A 13,035-nucleotide genomic window follows, 5' to 3' on the forward strand; every position below is an offset into this window, starting at 1 on the left:
AACCTCATATGTTGACTATTGTGATCAATATTTGTATCATTACATGGTTTTTCGGTCCACCCTCATATCCAACTAGACCCCTGGACAATCGATTCCTGATACAACAACTTGCCAAACTACATACTCTTACCAAAAGAATTATAGTCCTAAATTTTTATTACGAATGTTCACTTGAAAGAGTATTTGAAGCCGCATTTGTAATTTATCGATGAAACTTATAGGCAGGGTTCAAAATATTTTTTTTCCGTTTAACTTTCCGAATTGTTGAGCATTCAATTTAGAACGGCGACTTTAATTGCATCAAACAAAAGTTGTAGGATTAAAATATCTTTTTTGAAGCTCAAATATATGAGTTGAAGGTACAGGTGGGATATATGGCAAATTTATTTAGTTTATAAATAAATATCCTCATCGTACATCTTGCATTAGATATATCCAATTAGAACTAGTTTTATATTTATTTAATTCTAAATATGTGATCTTTAATTTATCTTGTCTCTCATGTTTATTTATTTTTTTTCTAAAATAATTCTTGTAATAGTTACACATATTAAAAGTTTCATCAAATAGCAGTTTTAGTTAATATACATAATTAGTAAAAGTACTTTTAAAAAAAGACAAATTTTTATTACAAATATCTAACCTAACTAATTTCTTTAATCTACTCAAATTAGTTAAATAGCTCTTATATTAAAGATTGGAGATAGTAATATATTTACCCCTCACTTTCTTGCATCAAATTTTGATAAATAGTTAGTTACATGCTACATTAAAAAGTCTGATGCACAAGAAGGATAACAAAGGTAAGATATTAAACCTAAAATTTATTTTTCACGTACTAAATAGGCAATAAATATTGTCAACTCACTTACTATCTTTTATCTTAAATATATGAGCTAAACAAACGGTTAATTTTATTTCTAAATATAAGGTCTCAATATATTTTATCTTCCAAATTTATAAATCTTTGCTTAAAATATCCTTATTAATTGCACATATTAAAAGACTCCTAATCAAGAAATAATTCCAACGCATATAATCAAAGATAGTAGTTTTAGGAAAACTAAGACACATTTATCACTAATAACTAACTTGACTAGTTTATTTATTATTTATAAATTAATTATATAACTCTTATATTAAAAACTAGAAGTTTTATTAAAGGAAGGAAACGTTTAATTTGAATTTAAAATTTTGAGTTATAATCCGGAGCCTAGATGCATGCTTCGCACTTCCCTAGAAAAGTCATGGTAAAAGAAAAGCCATTGTAAAATATTCTTGATGGAGGTCCTCAAGGAGTCGACAATGAAGCAGCAATGATAGTTCCCCCCCCCCCCCCCTTTTTGGGTGAAAAAAATGACAATGTCATTGAGAAAAGCTATGAAATAAATAAGCATTACAAGGATGGATCATGGAGCTACAACAAAGAGAGCCCACCTACCTTTTGGAGAAGGGATATACCAAGGCCCAATCCAAGACACATGATCACATATCTTTAAGCCCAATAGAACATGATAAAGGCTTTCCACCAACAGGCCCAAGCAGTGTAAAGAGATCCAAGAGATCTTAGTTTTATTTAGTTAACTGTTTGAACAGGGGTTAATATTTTGTTTTAAATCTAGCCTAGATTGTTTTGATTTGAAAATTGAATAATTTTATTTTTCTATTGCAAAATCAATTGTGCCATCCAATTATTAATGAGGCATTTCCTATAATTTCTTATTAATATAAATTTAATCTCTTATCTTTAATGTTGAAATTATACATAGAGCCTTTTACCTTTGACTATATATTAATTCTCGTGGTCAGATCAAGGTGAAGGCATTACCATTCCCTAACAAAGTAACGAGATTCAACCAGTAGAATCTATGCTATTGGGATATTATAACTTGTCATGCTCATTAATTAGAAAAACAATTAAATATAATAGAAACAATTGAGCTAATTATTTATGAGACTCCTGAAACTCATGAACATCTATCTCTAGTGACAAATCAAATCCATGTTAAGACAGGAATGGCAAGTCACTTTGCACGAATGAATTAACAAATAAGCTAGCAAAGAAAGGACTAAGCATAGGCGTTGGCTTTCAGACTGTCTGTCTCAGCAAAAACTCTAAAGGATAATCATTTTTTTGATAGAGATTTGGTAATTTATTTTATTTTGTGTCCCGTTGTATCCAAAAAAAAATACTGTAAGCATAGTGTAAGCAGCTTTATAAGTGAAAAGATAACATTATCCCCAAAAAATTAAAAGGCAAAAAAAAACAAAGAAAGATAACCACTACACATAACATAATTGGAATGAATTGGGAGTTACTAAAATAAATCCCACCAACTCATAGTAAAATTATGGTTGTCATAATTAACCTAATTAAAATATAATCAACTTAATATCTTCGTGTAATTATCCCTTACAAATAGAACGTACATTTGAATTTTCATTTATATCTACATCCACAACCTCTGTAATCACTATGATCTTTAATAAATCAGTATGATGAATGATTATTAAGAACTCCCAAAATTTGTAGTTGATTCGCTATGCCATTTATCAGTCACGGCTGCAGGTGAAGGCAATGACGTGATACTTTTCAATAATCCGATCTCATCGCAATCCGGTGAAGGTGGTGAAGATGAATGTAAAGGACCACTGTGTGATATCCCAATAGCACCATTAACATCAACTTCTTCAATCTGATTAAGCTCCTCATTCCCACTCTCTATTCTCTCCAGAATCTCCAAAACCTCATCCATGGAAGGTCTCAATTCCTTTTCCTTTTGTAAACACTGAAAAGCCAGCTCCGCCACTGAAACTATCATCCTCCTCACCTCATTGTCTGACTCAAAACCGAGACAAGGATCCACCAGCTCCCCAAATGCACTTCTTTGAATCTTATTTACAGCTAGATTTGCTAGATTTATCTCATCTCTAGGCCTGCTCATATCAACTGCTGGCATAGATGATATCAGTTCGATAAGCACCACCCCAAAGCTATACACATCACTTTTGCTAGTAAGCTGGTAGCATTGGTGATAGTCTGGGTCAACATAACCAGGAGTCCCTTGTGGGGCAGTGGAAACATGGGTAACATCATCAGGAAACAATCTTGAAAGTCCAAAATCTGCAACCTTAACTGAAAAGTTATTGTCAAGAAGGATGTTGTTAGTTTTGACATCTCGATGAATGGTGTCAGAAGCATGGAGAAAAGCCAATGCAGTTGCAGTTTCTATGGCAATTTTCATTCTTACAGGCCATGGTAGTAAACTGCGATTTGCTGGTTCACCATGGAGATGACAAGAAACTGTTCTATTGGGAACGTATTCATAAACAAGGAGAAGCTCACAGCTACGGCATGAAGTGCAGCCATAGAGGGACACAAGGTTTGGATGGTGCAAGCGAGTTAGCATCTCATCTCATTCATGAATTGCTCAACTCGCCGATAGTTGTGGTCATATAAGCGCTTAACTGCAACTTCACGCCCATCTTGGAGTTTTCCTGGTTATTTAACATCAAATCACAGCATATGAACAAGATGGAACATGTTTCTAAAACGAATCAGAAGACAAGATAATACTACCCGTGGCCAAAATGTAGGAGTTAGTTTGACATTTAGTTTGTTCCTAAATTAAGACTCCAATCTACTTGGTCTCTCATATTTATCTATTTTTTTCAAAGTAGCCCTTGTAATGTTTGTATATATTGAAGATTTCATCAAATAGTAGTTCTTACTAATACATATGATTAGATTAGTAAAAGTATTTTACAAAAGACAAGACATATTTATTAAAATAATTAACTTCACTAATTTCCTTATAATAAGGACAAGAGGTCGTAATTTATATGTTTTAGAAGAAAGATCATAGTGAGTGAATTACCATAGTAAACAGAGCCAAAGCCTCCATTTCCAGTTCTCTTGAACGATCAAAGTTATTTGTTGCTTTCTTAAGCTCCTCGTACGAGAAGAGTGGCACCCCCAAGTAGATTCTGCCACTTTCTCGGTCTGCATTGGAGTACGGATCAATTGCATAATTGCTTGTTACTTGCAATTGGTTGTCTGATGGATACTTTCGTTTGTAATGCTGTCGAAGTCGCCGCCAAACTATCAACATGCCTAAAACTCCAACAAATAGACCTGCAAAAGTGGAGTTCCCACTTTTTAATATTATAATTCTTAAATCTAGCCATTGTTAACCAAGAGAGGAGTAATGAAAAGCTGGTTTAAGATAATCTTGGGACTTCCACAGCTTGTTAGTTGTCAAGGTAGAAATATTTTAGTGATTGAAACTGTAAGGATTGTGGAAACGGAATGGAGAGTGATAGCCTGAAACAGAGGAAGAGAACAAAAAGTTTTCTGAAATATTAATAGAAGGCTGATTTTTGAATGTGAAGAAGAATGGATCCACAGTATCTCAAAACAGAATTTGAAAGAGGACCCAGGTATAATATTAGAGAATGATGCTAATAGCTGAGAAAGAATATAACAACATATATGTATATTACCTAGCCCAAGTCCCAGTGCCAGCTTCCAAAGTTTCCTTGGATTAGACGGAGCTGCAATCAAAAGAAGGAACAAATTGAAGTAAACACAACGACAAAATATAAGACCAAATTAGTGCAGAGCCATAACTTTAAGATGTGTTTATTGGAAATTAGGCGGGGAAGGGAAGACGAGGAATCGAAGGAATTAGAATATATAAGATATAAGGAAGTTAGCAAGAAAGTTCTGCGTTTGCCATAGATAAATAACAAGGAAAATAACTCCAATTCGGAAATTGACACAACCATGTCAAGGACAAAATTATTTATGGTACGTGACAATTTCACTTATCCTGTGTAGACAAGGGTTATTCTTGGAACACAGACCATTGTCGCAGTAGAAGTTATTGTTGTTGTCCAGTCGACAGTAGCCTCCTTGGTCGTTGTAACACTTCTCACAACCATCAGACAATCGTACCTCAAGAGCCATTTGTGCAGATAAGAACGATTGAAGGTCTGTGCTATCAGGCCAGTCTTTCTTGGGAAGCACCACAGTTGAACATGCTGAGAAGGAGCTTTCTTCGACAGGTTTAAGATTAGCGTCTCGGCTGTAATGATATATATCAAAACCAGGACAGGGATTTTTAATAAAACCAGTTGGGATGCTGACATTGAGGTGGTGGTGGCATTTAAAGAGTGTTATGTTATATTTGATATAAGAAGAAATCAAAGGTGCTTTCGCAGGAAGACTGATATTATTCTTGAGGGCTTCACAAGAGCCATTGGATTGTAAGCGAGTGTGTAAATCTGGGTTGAAAACCGTAACGCTATGTGATTGGCGAGGGGCTCTAGTAAGCTGCCAGGGTTCCTTCTCTAGTTCAATAATTTTTTCTGAAGATGCATTTGGATCATCACAATTACGAACCATCAGTAAGCCACAGTCTGGCCTTTCTACCTTGGTGAAAGGGAACCGGATGCTCCCAGGTTTTCCGCAGTTAAACGATCTAGGACACTTATTATGGCTCGCATGTCCATACCTAGCTGAAACAAGTAAAAGGTGAGAGATCAAGAGGAAACGAAACTCAAAAACCAGAGCCATGATACTCCAACAAAAGACTTGTTATCTAATAATAATTTAGTTCAGACTAATGCTGTTTCCACTGTCACCCCCAAGATAATAATACGGGTGTGTGTGTGTGTGTATCCATATATAACCTTTCCAACTTGAACTGACTGACACGCAAGTTGACTTGGAAAGTGACCAGGCAAGACTTGGTGAAAGAGACCTGAAAGAAAATAAGGGGTAGCTAGCCAAGGGAGTAATCAATAGGGTCTAGCTAAATGTTATGTTGATCATTGTAAGAAGGAAGCTAAGACAAATTTTCCATCTCAAGTTGGCCTATTGAATCTTGGACCCATCAAAGTTTTCATACGATCCTCCAAGTTTACTGTTCAAGCAATCAAATTCGAAATGAAACTTTTTTCCGTCCTTTGTGACTTTGTCAAACCGACCAATGGAATGGACGACGAAGATATGGCCGTTCGGAAGTCGGAATAGTAGGCTCAGTGCGTTTGGTATTGAAGATGGAAGTCAAGTAAATATGATTACCGTGCTTGCACGTCTATATTTAACTCCAAAAATCAGCTACAAGGACCACACTACATAGAAGCATGAGGTGTATCACAGGAGGACAGGCTTTTGGAATCTGTAAAAAGAAGAGAAACTATACAGACAACCAAAGATAAAGAAATTGATGATACTAAAAAGATTTAAGCAATGCTAAAACACTTTGCCCTGTTGTAGCAGTGACAGTATATCAGTAATCTCAGTAGTTCAAAAATTGGATCCCACCATTATTATCTTGTATTCCTGTTGGCTTTTGCTTGGATTCTAACAACCAAACAAACCATCTACCTATAATAAGCTTGGTGTCAGATTATGTTGGATTAAACCTTGATCTCTAATCTTATGTGAAATTGTAAATAAGTCATCATCCCTCAAATAAGAATAGCTCAACTTATAAAATTACCCCTCAAGCCATACCCAGTTCTTTAATATCGGATTCAAGTTAAGAACATACCCAAACGTAACTAGTATTTTAAGTGATTTTAAATAATTTTACACTATGAAATAAATGAGATAGGAATTGTCTTATAAAAATGATTTTTTGGAAGTGATCAAAACATCCACCGACTTTGCCCTACAAACCACGAAAGAGAAAAAAGACCAACTTTTGTATTTAAAAAAAAATCATGCTACATGCAATAAATATTTCACCAACCACTAGTACCCATTTGTTGCTTCTCTTTTTTTTCTCTTCTTCGTTCGTTAATTCTTCTGAGAAAATCTTTTAAAAAAATACTTTTTAAATTTTAAAATACCAAATCAAAAATTAATATAAAATATGTTGTCACTTGTGTAGTCGATTGCTATTAAAATATAATAAACAAAATGATTTGAAATTTTAAAATTCAAGAAGTATTGTTTTAAGATTTTTCTTTGTTCTTTCTCTCAGCCACCTGCGATTTCTAACCCCTTCTTGCTTGTTTTATATATTATATACATTTTTATTTATTATATAAATCAATATATGTAAGTTCATTAATCAATTAATATTCATTATGTTAAGTTATATTGGAAACTCTTTTTTTTTAATAATTACACATCCAAATATAAATTAAGGGGTGTTTGGTTAAGTAAAAAGTATTTTTAAAATATTTTCTTACAAATAGAAAAATTATATTCATTATGTTAAGTTATATTGTAAACTCTCTTTTTTTAATAATTACGCATCCAAATATAAATTAAGGGGTGTTTGGTTAAGTAAAAAGTATTTTTAAAAAAAATTTCTTGCAAATAGAGACAAAACTGCTCTCATATACTTATTTTATATATCATAAAATCATAAAATCACTATTAAAATATAATGATTTGATTTCACCCAAACATTTCCTAAATCACGCTGTAACAAATAAATTCTAACCAAATTCAATTTTCCAAACTCTAAAGCAAATACACAATAAGCCCTTGAGCGTTTGATCAAAAAAAAAAAAACAATAAGCCCTTGAGCCATTTATATAAAAGGCTTACTTCCGTCTAGGCTATTTTGATTTGTTATTTTCCTCTTTAGCCCAACACGAAACCATCTCATTTCATGACCAAATTTTTTAGGCTGATCTATAACACTAGGACAAAGTATTTATTTAATGAAGGGCGAAAATTCGATGTTCACATTAAAAAAAATTAAAAAAAAAACTAAAGGCAATGATATATATACACAGACGTCCCAAATAAATATTATAATATATATAACACATTTACATTTTTTTTTTGGTACAGTTTTTTTTTTTTTAACCAGAAATTTGGGTACAGTTTTCTTGATCTAGTTATCTCTTAGGGATAGAATCTACCTTCGAATTTTTCATTTATACTTACACCCTCAACCTTTGTCATCACTGTGATATGGAGCACAGGTTAATGTCCAATAGAACCTGAAAGTTGATATTAAACACTCCCATGAGTTGTAGTTGCCTCACTATGCCATTTGTCAGTAACAGCTTTAGGTGAAGACAAGGACTTCATACTTTTCAGCAATCCAGTCTCAACACGGTCCGGTGAAGGTGGTGATTGTGGATGGATAGGACCGCTGTGTAATATACCGACAGCGCAGTGACTATCCACTTCTTCGAGATGATCAAACTCCTCATTCCTACTCTCAATTCTCTTCAGAATCTCCAAAACCACATCCATAGAAGGTCTCAACTCCTTATCCCTTTGTAAACACTGAAAAGCCAACTCCGCCACTGAAACTATCATCCTCCTCACCTCTTTGTCTGACTCAAAACCGAGACAAGGATCCACCAGCTCCCCAAATGCACTTCTTTGAATCTTATTTACAGCTAGATTTGCTAGATTTATCTCATCTCTAGGCCTGCTCATATCAACTGCTGGCATAGATGATATCAGTTCGATAAGCACCACCCCAAAGCTATACACATCACTTTTGCTAGTAAGCTGGTAGCATTGGTGATAGTCTGGGTCAACATAACCAGGAGTCCCTTGTGGGGCAGTGGAAACATGGGTAACATCATCAGGAAACAACCTTGATAATCCAAAATCTGCAACCTTGACTGAGAAGTTGTCGTCAAGAAGGATATTGTTAGTTTTGACATCCCGATGAATGGTGTCAGAAGCATGGAGAAAAGCTAATGCAGTTGCTGTTTCTATGGCAATTTTCATTCTTACAGGCCATGGTAGTAATCCAAAATTAGCTAATTCACCATGGAGATGACAAGAAACTGTTTTGTTTGGAATGTATTCATACACAAGGAGGAGTTCAAGGCTATGGTGTGATGTGCAGCCATAAAGGGACACAAGGTTTCGATGGCGCAAGCGAGTTAGTGTCTCAATTTCATTCATGAATTGTTCTACTCTCCGATAGTTGTGGTCATATAGGCGCTTAACTGCAACTTCACGTCCATCTTGGAGTTTTCTGGTCATTTAGAATCAAAGCACAAGTAATGAACAAGATGGAAGATGTTTCTGAAAGGATGTAATCATGTACAACTCATTTATTCTATTGCATCTTTTCCTTCGGAGCTGAGCAGGCATATTGATTTAGTGGACATAAGAAAAACCAAACTTGAAGTACTAAGTGGAATTACACCTATAGTTGTACCCTCAACTATTACAAATGATCTTATCACATGCATCCAATGCCCTTAATTTTTCTTGGACCAGAACCTATGCCCTTAATTAGAGAAACCATGCAGACCACAAAATAGCTTTGGTCACCACAAAAAATTGCTGTTTTTCATACAAGCTTCTCTTTTGAAAAGGGCCTATGGAGAAGATTCTTAAAAACCTCTAAACTTTCTGTTTCCTCCTCATACATGATATCTCATCCTTTCTCCAATAAGATAATATAGCCAAAAACTCGGAAGAACCTTCGCCTCCCTAAAGAAGACAAGCTAATATTCTATATGTTTTAGAGGAAAGAAAATCACGAGTGAATTACCATAGTAAACAGACCCAAAGCCTCCATTTCCCAATTCTCTTGAGTGATCGAAGTTATTTGTTGCTTTTTCAAGCTCCTTGTAAGAGAAGAGGGGTACCCCGAAGTAGGTTCTGCCTCTTTCTGGGTCTGCATTTGAGTAGGGATCAATTGTATTATTTCTTGTTAATTGCACCTGGACATCTGAAGATGAATATTTTCGTTTGTAACACCGCCTTAGTAGCTGCCAACTTATCAAAATGCCTAGAAGTCCAATAAAAAAACCTGCAAGTGTGGAGTTCCACTTTTAGTATGATAGTTTTTAAATTGGGAGTAAGCAATGAAAAAATCAATGAAGAATTAGTTGAGAGTGTGCATGTCATTAAAAGGATGAATGACTGACCAACTTTTGTATTTCCAATTCAACATCTTTTGGGAAAAAAGGGAGAACCAAAAAAAAGAAGAAGAAGAAGCATAGTTATGACAATCAGGAGAACAACATATACTGATCAGAATTAAACAACTAACAAAGCCAATACAGAATAATACAAGACAACATTGTGCATTACCTAGCCCAAGTCCCAGTGCCAGCTTCCAAATTTTACTCTTATCAGGTGCAGCTGCAACCAAAAGAAGACATATTTTGACGTAAAAACCAAAAGGATCACAAAGTAAAGGACAGCATAGTTGAGAGCCAAAAACTTTAAGATGTCATTGGGAGTTAGGCGAGGAAAGTAAGGAAAGGAGTCGCAAGAATTAGAGGGGAGCAGAAAAGCATAATCTCATAACTGAAGATCTCGAATTGTCCCATTAAGGAATAAGAATATCAAATATAAGATGAAGTTAGGCAAAAAAAGATCAGCTTTTGCCATGGATTACAAAGAAAATCACTTAAAATTCGGAAGCAAGAAGTACATACTGGTAAGTTAAAGACACAAATAGTCAGAACCATGTCATGGAAAATATTAAATTAATTAGGTCATACTGGAACCTCTAAAAATATTCAGAACCCAAGGATTGTTTTCGGAGTGTACCTTTGATGCAGCAAAAGTTATTGTTTCTGTCAAGTTGACACTGGCCGCTGCTGTTGTGACACTGATCACAAGCATCAGATATTCGTAGCTCCAGAGTCATTTGAGCAGATAAGAACGATTGAAGGTCACTGCTATCGGGCAGGTCTTTTTTTGGAAGCACAAGATTTGAACATGCTGAGAAATGGCTTTTTTGCTGAGGTTGAAGATGAGAGAGTAGGCGGTAATGATAGATATCGAAGTTTGCACAGGGATGTTTAATAAAACCAGAGGGGGTGCTGACATTGAGTTGGTGGTCGCATTTAAACAGGGTTATGTTGTATTTAATATCAAAAGAAATCAAAGGAGAGCTTGCAGGAATTGAGATATTGTTGTTGAAGGCTTCACAAGAACCATTGGATTGCAAACGATTGTGTAGATCCTGATCGAAAACCGTAATCATATTTTGGCAGGCAGAAGTTAAGCTTAAGCTGCAAGGATGATCTTGATCCATTCTTCTCTAGTTCAATCGGTTTATTTGAAACATCACAGTTACGAACAACCATTAAGCCACAGTCCGGGAATTCTGGACTGGTGAAAGGGAACTGGAGGCTTCCAAGTTCTCTGCAATTAAAAGACCTAGGACACTTAACATGCCTCGCATTTCCATACTTAACTGACAGAAGTAAAAGGTGAGAAATCAAGAGGAAACGAAACTCAAAAACCAGAGCCATAATTCATTAACTTTTGAGCAAAACAATAAAGGCCTCCAACAAGAGCCTCATACACTAATTAAGCTTGGATTATATTTCCACCTTCTCCCCAGTATATAATCCCCAGTTCCCCCTTGAACTGTTTGATGGCGCAGGTTGACTTGGTAAATAACCATTCAAGACTTTGTGAAAGAGACCTGAAAGAAAATAAGAGGTAGGTTAAGCTTTGTTAAAAGTTACGTTGATCATTCCACCAAAGAAGATGGGATAAAACTTTCCAGGTTGGCCTATTGAATCCTGGACCCTCCAAAAATCACACATTTTGAAAGCTGCGGTTCAAACAATTAATTCAAGATGTAACTTCTTTTCTTCCTTTATGGCTTTGTCAAACCGGCCAAAGGATGACAAAGATATTGCCACTGGATGTGGAACAACGAGGCCCAGTGCGTCTGGTATAGAAGTTGTGCCCGCATGGCCTTCTCTAACTCCAAAAAGAATCCGCTGAAAAGACCACACTACACAGACATGAAGTGGGTAAAAGGAGGACACGTGTCATGAATTTGTAGAAAGGAGAAATAAAACACAGAAGTAAAGAGATTAAATTATGTGAAGCAGCAACAAAGCCAGATCATATACTAGTATCTCATTGCTTGATATTTAGGTGATCATGATTCTAGTGGTAAGAGGTTCACACAGTGAATTTAGTTGGCATGGAATGGGTCAAAGAGAAAACGCGTCCAAAGGTGTCCGCACATGACTATGGCAAGTCGTAAAATTCAAGATTGTGATATTTCAGAATCTTGCATCTCAGGCATAAGTTCAAACACCTTGTGTGCCCCAACCTATTAATGTGAAATTGACACCAGCAGACACTGCTGACGAACAAGGTTCAGTAAATTCCAAAGGCCTTGAAAAGATAAACGTGGTTCTGAAAGCAGGAGAAAAAGTAAAAGCAATAAAACAATAAACCGAAGTGTGGAACGTACATGTTGAGTAGCTTTCTTCTTCCTCGATTGATCTCCCGGCATCTTCACTCTTACATGTCAGCAGCAGAATGACAAAAGAAAAGGAAAAAGCAGCAGGATGTCTGAAATCCGCCCACGACCGGGCGAGGGACCAAACAAGTGGCTGGGGATGATTGGATACCCCAAAATCACCTTAAAAAAAAAAAAAAGGGGTTTTGGTATGAATCAAGGCGAAATTAATCCCATTTTTAAAATCATGTTCAGCCAAACAGTCCTGCTCAGTTTGTTTTAAAAGGAAAATAATGACAATTTTTAGCTTAAAAAGGTCATGTTTAGATCGTTTAGACTTTTTGTTTGGCCCAAAAAAAAAAGATCATTTAGACTTTTGAAAAAACAAATTATTTATTATACAGAGATTTTATAAAATGTAGAAATTATTTTGTGTCCGATTATAATCACACAAAGAGATTATTGTTCAGTGATTTCAGATTTTATCATATCTTTATGTATATTTACTAATAAAAAATTTATTACTATTTCTGATTTTTTTAATATAAAAACTCGATAACTAATTCTAAAATATTAAAATATTAATTAAATTAGTTAATATAGTATTCATTTGGTCATATTTATAGAGGAGAAAAAATAAGATTTTTCTTCATTCCTATTTATAAGTCACCTTATTAATTTTTTTAATATAAATTATTATTTTGTTCTTTGTTTATTATAATGAAGATAATTTAAAAAAAAAAGTATATATATTAAATATGAGTAAAATTAAAAAGTTGTTATATTTTCAAAAAGAGTTAATACAGTTTAATGTTCTTCTTAGTTTGTATAAAATGTATTGGAAGTGTTTTATAAATAGGATTAG

General features: G+C 34.8%; 1 pseudogene; it reads right to left on the bottom strand.

Annotated features, from left to right (window-relative positions):
- Window positions 1-2,349: 2,349 nt before the first annotated feature.
- LOC114717198 (uncharacterized) lies at window positions 2,350-12,260 on the bottom strand (annotated as a pseudogene).
- Between the last annotated feature and the right edge of the window lie 775 nt (window positions 12,261-13,035).

The sequence above is a fragment of the Neltuma alba genome, unplaced genomic scaffold (genome assembly GCF_004799145.2).
Source record: "Neltuma alba isolate B1F8T4 unplaced genomic scaffold, ASM479914v2 tig00011715_pilon, whole genome shotgun sequence".
Classification (NCBI taxonomy): Eukaryota; Viridiplantae; Streptophyta; class Magnoliopsida; order Fabales; family Fabaceae; genus Neltuma; species Neltuma alba.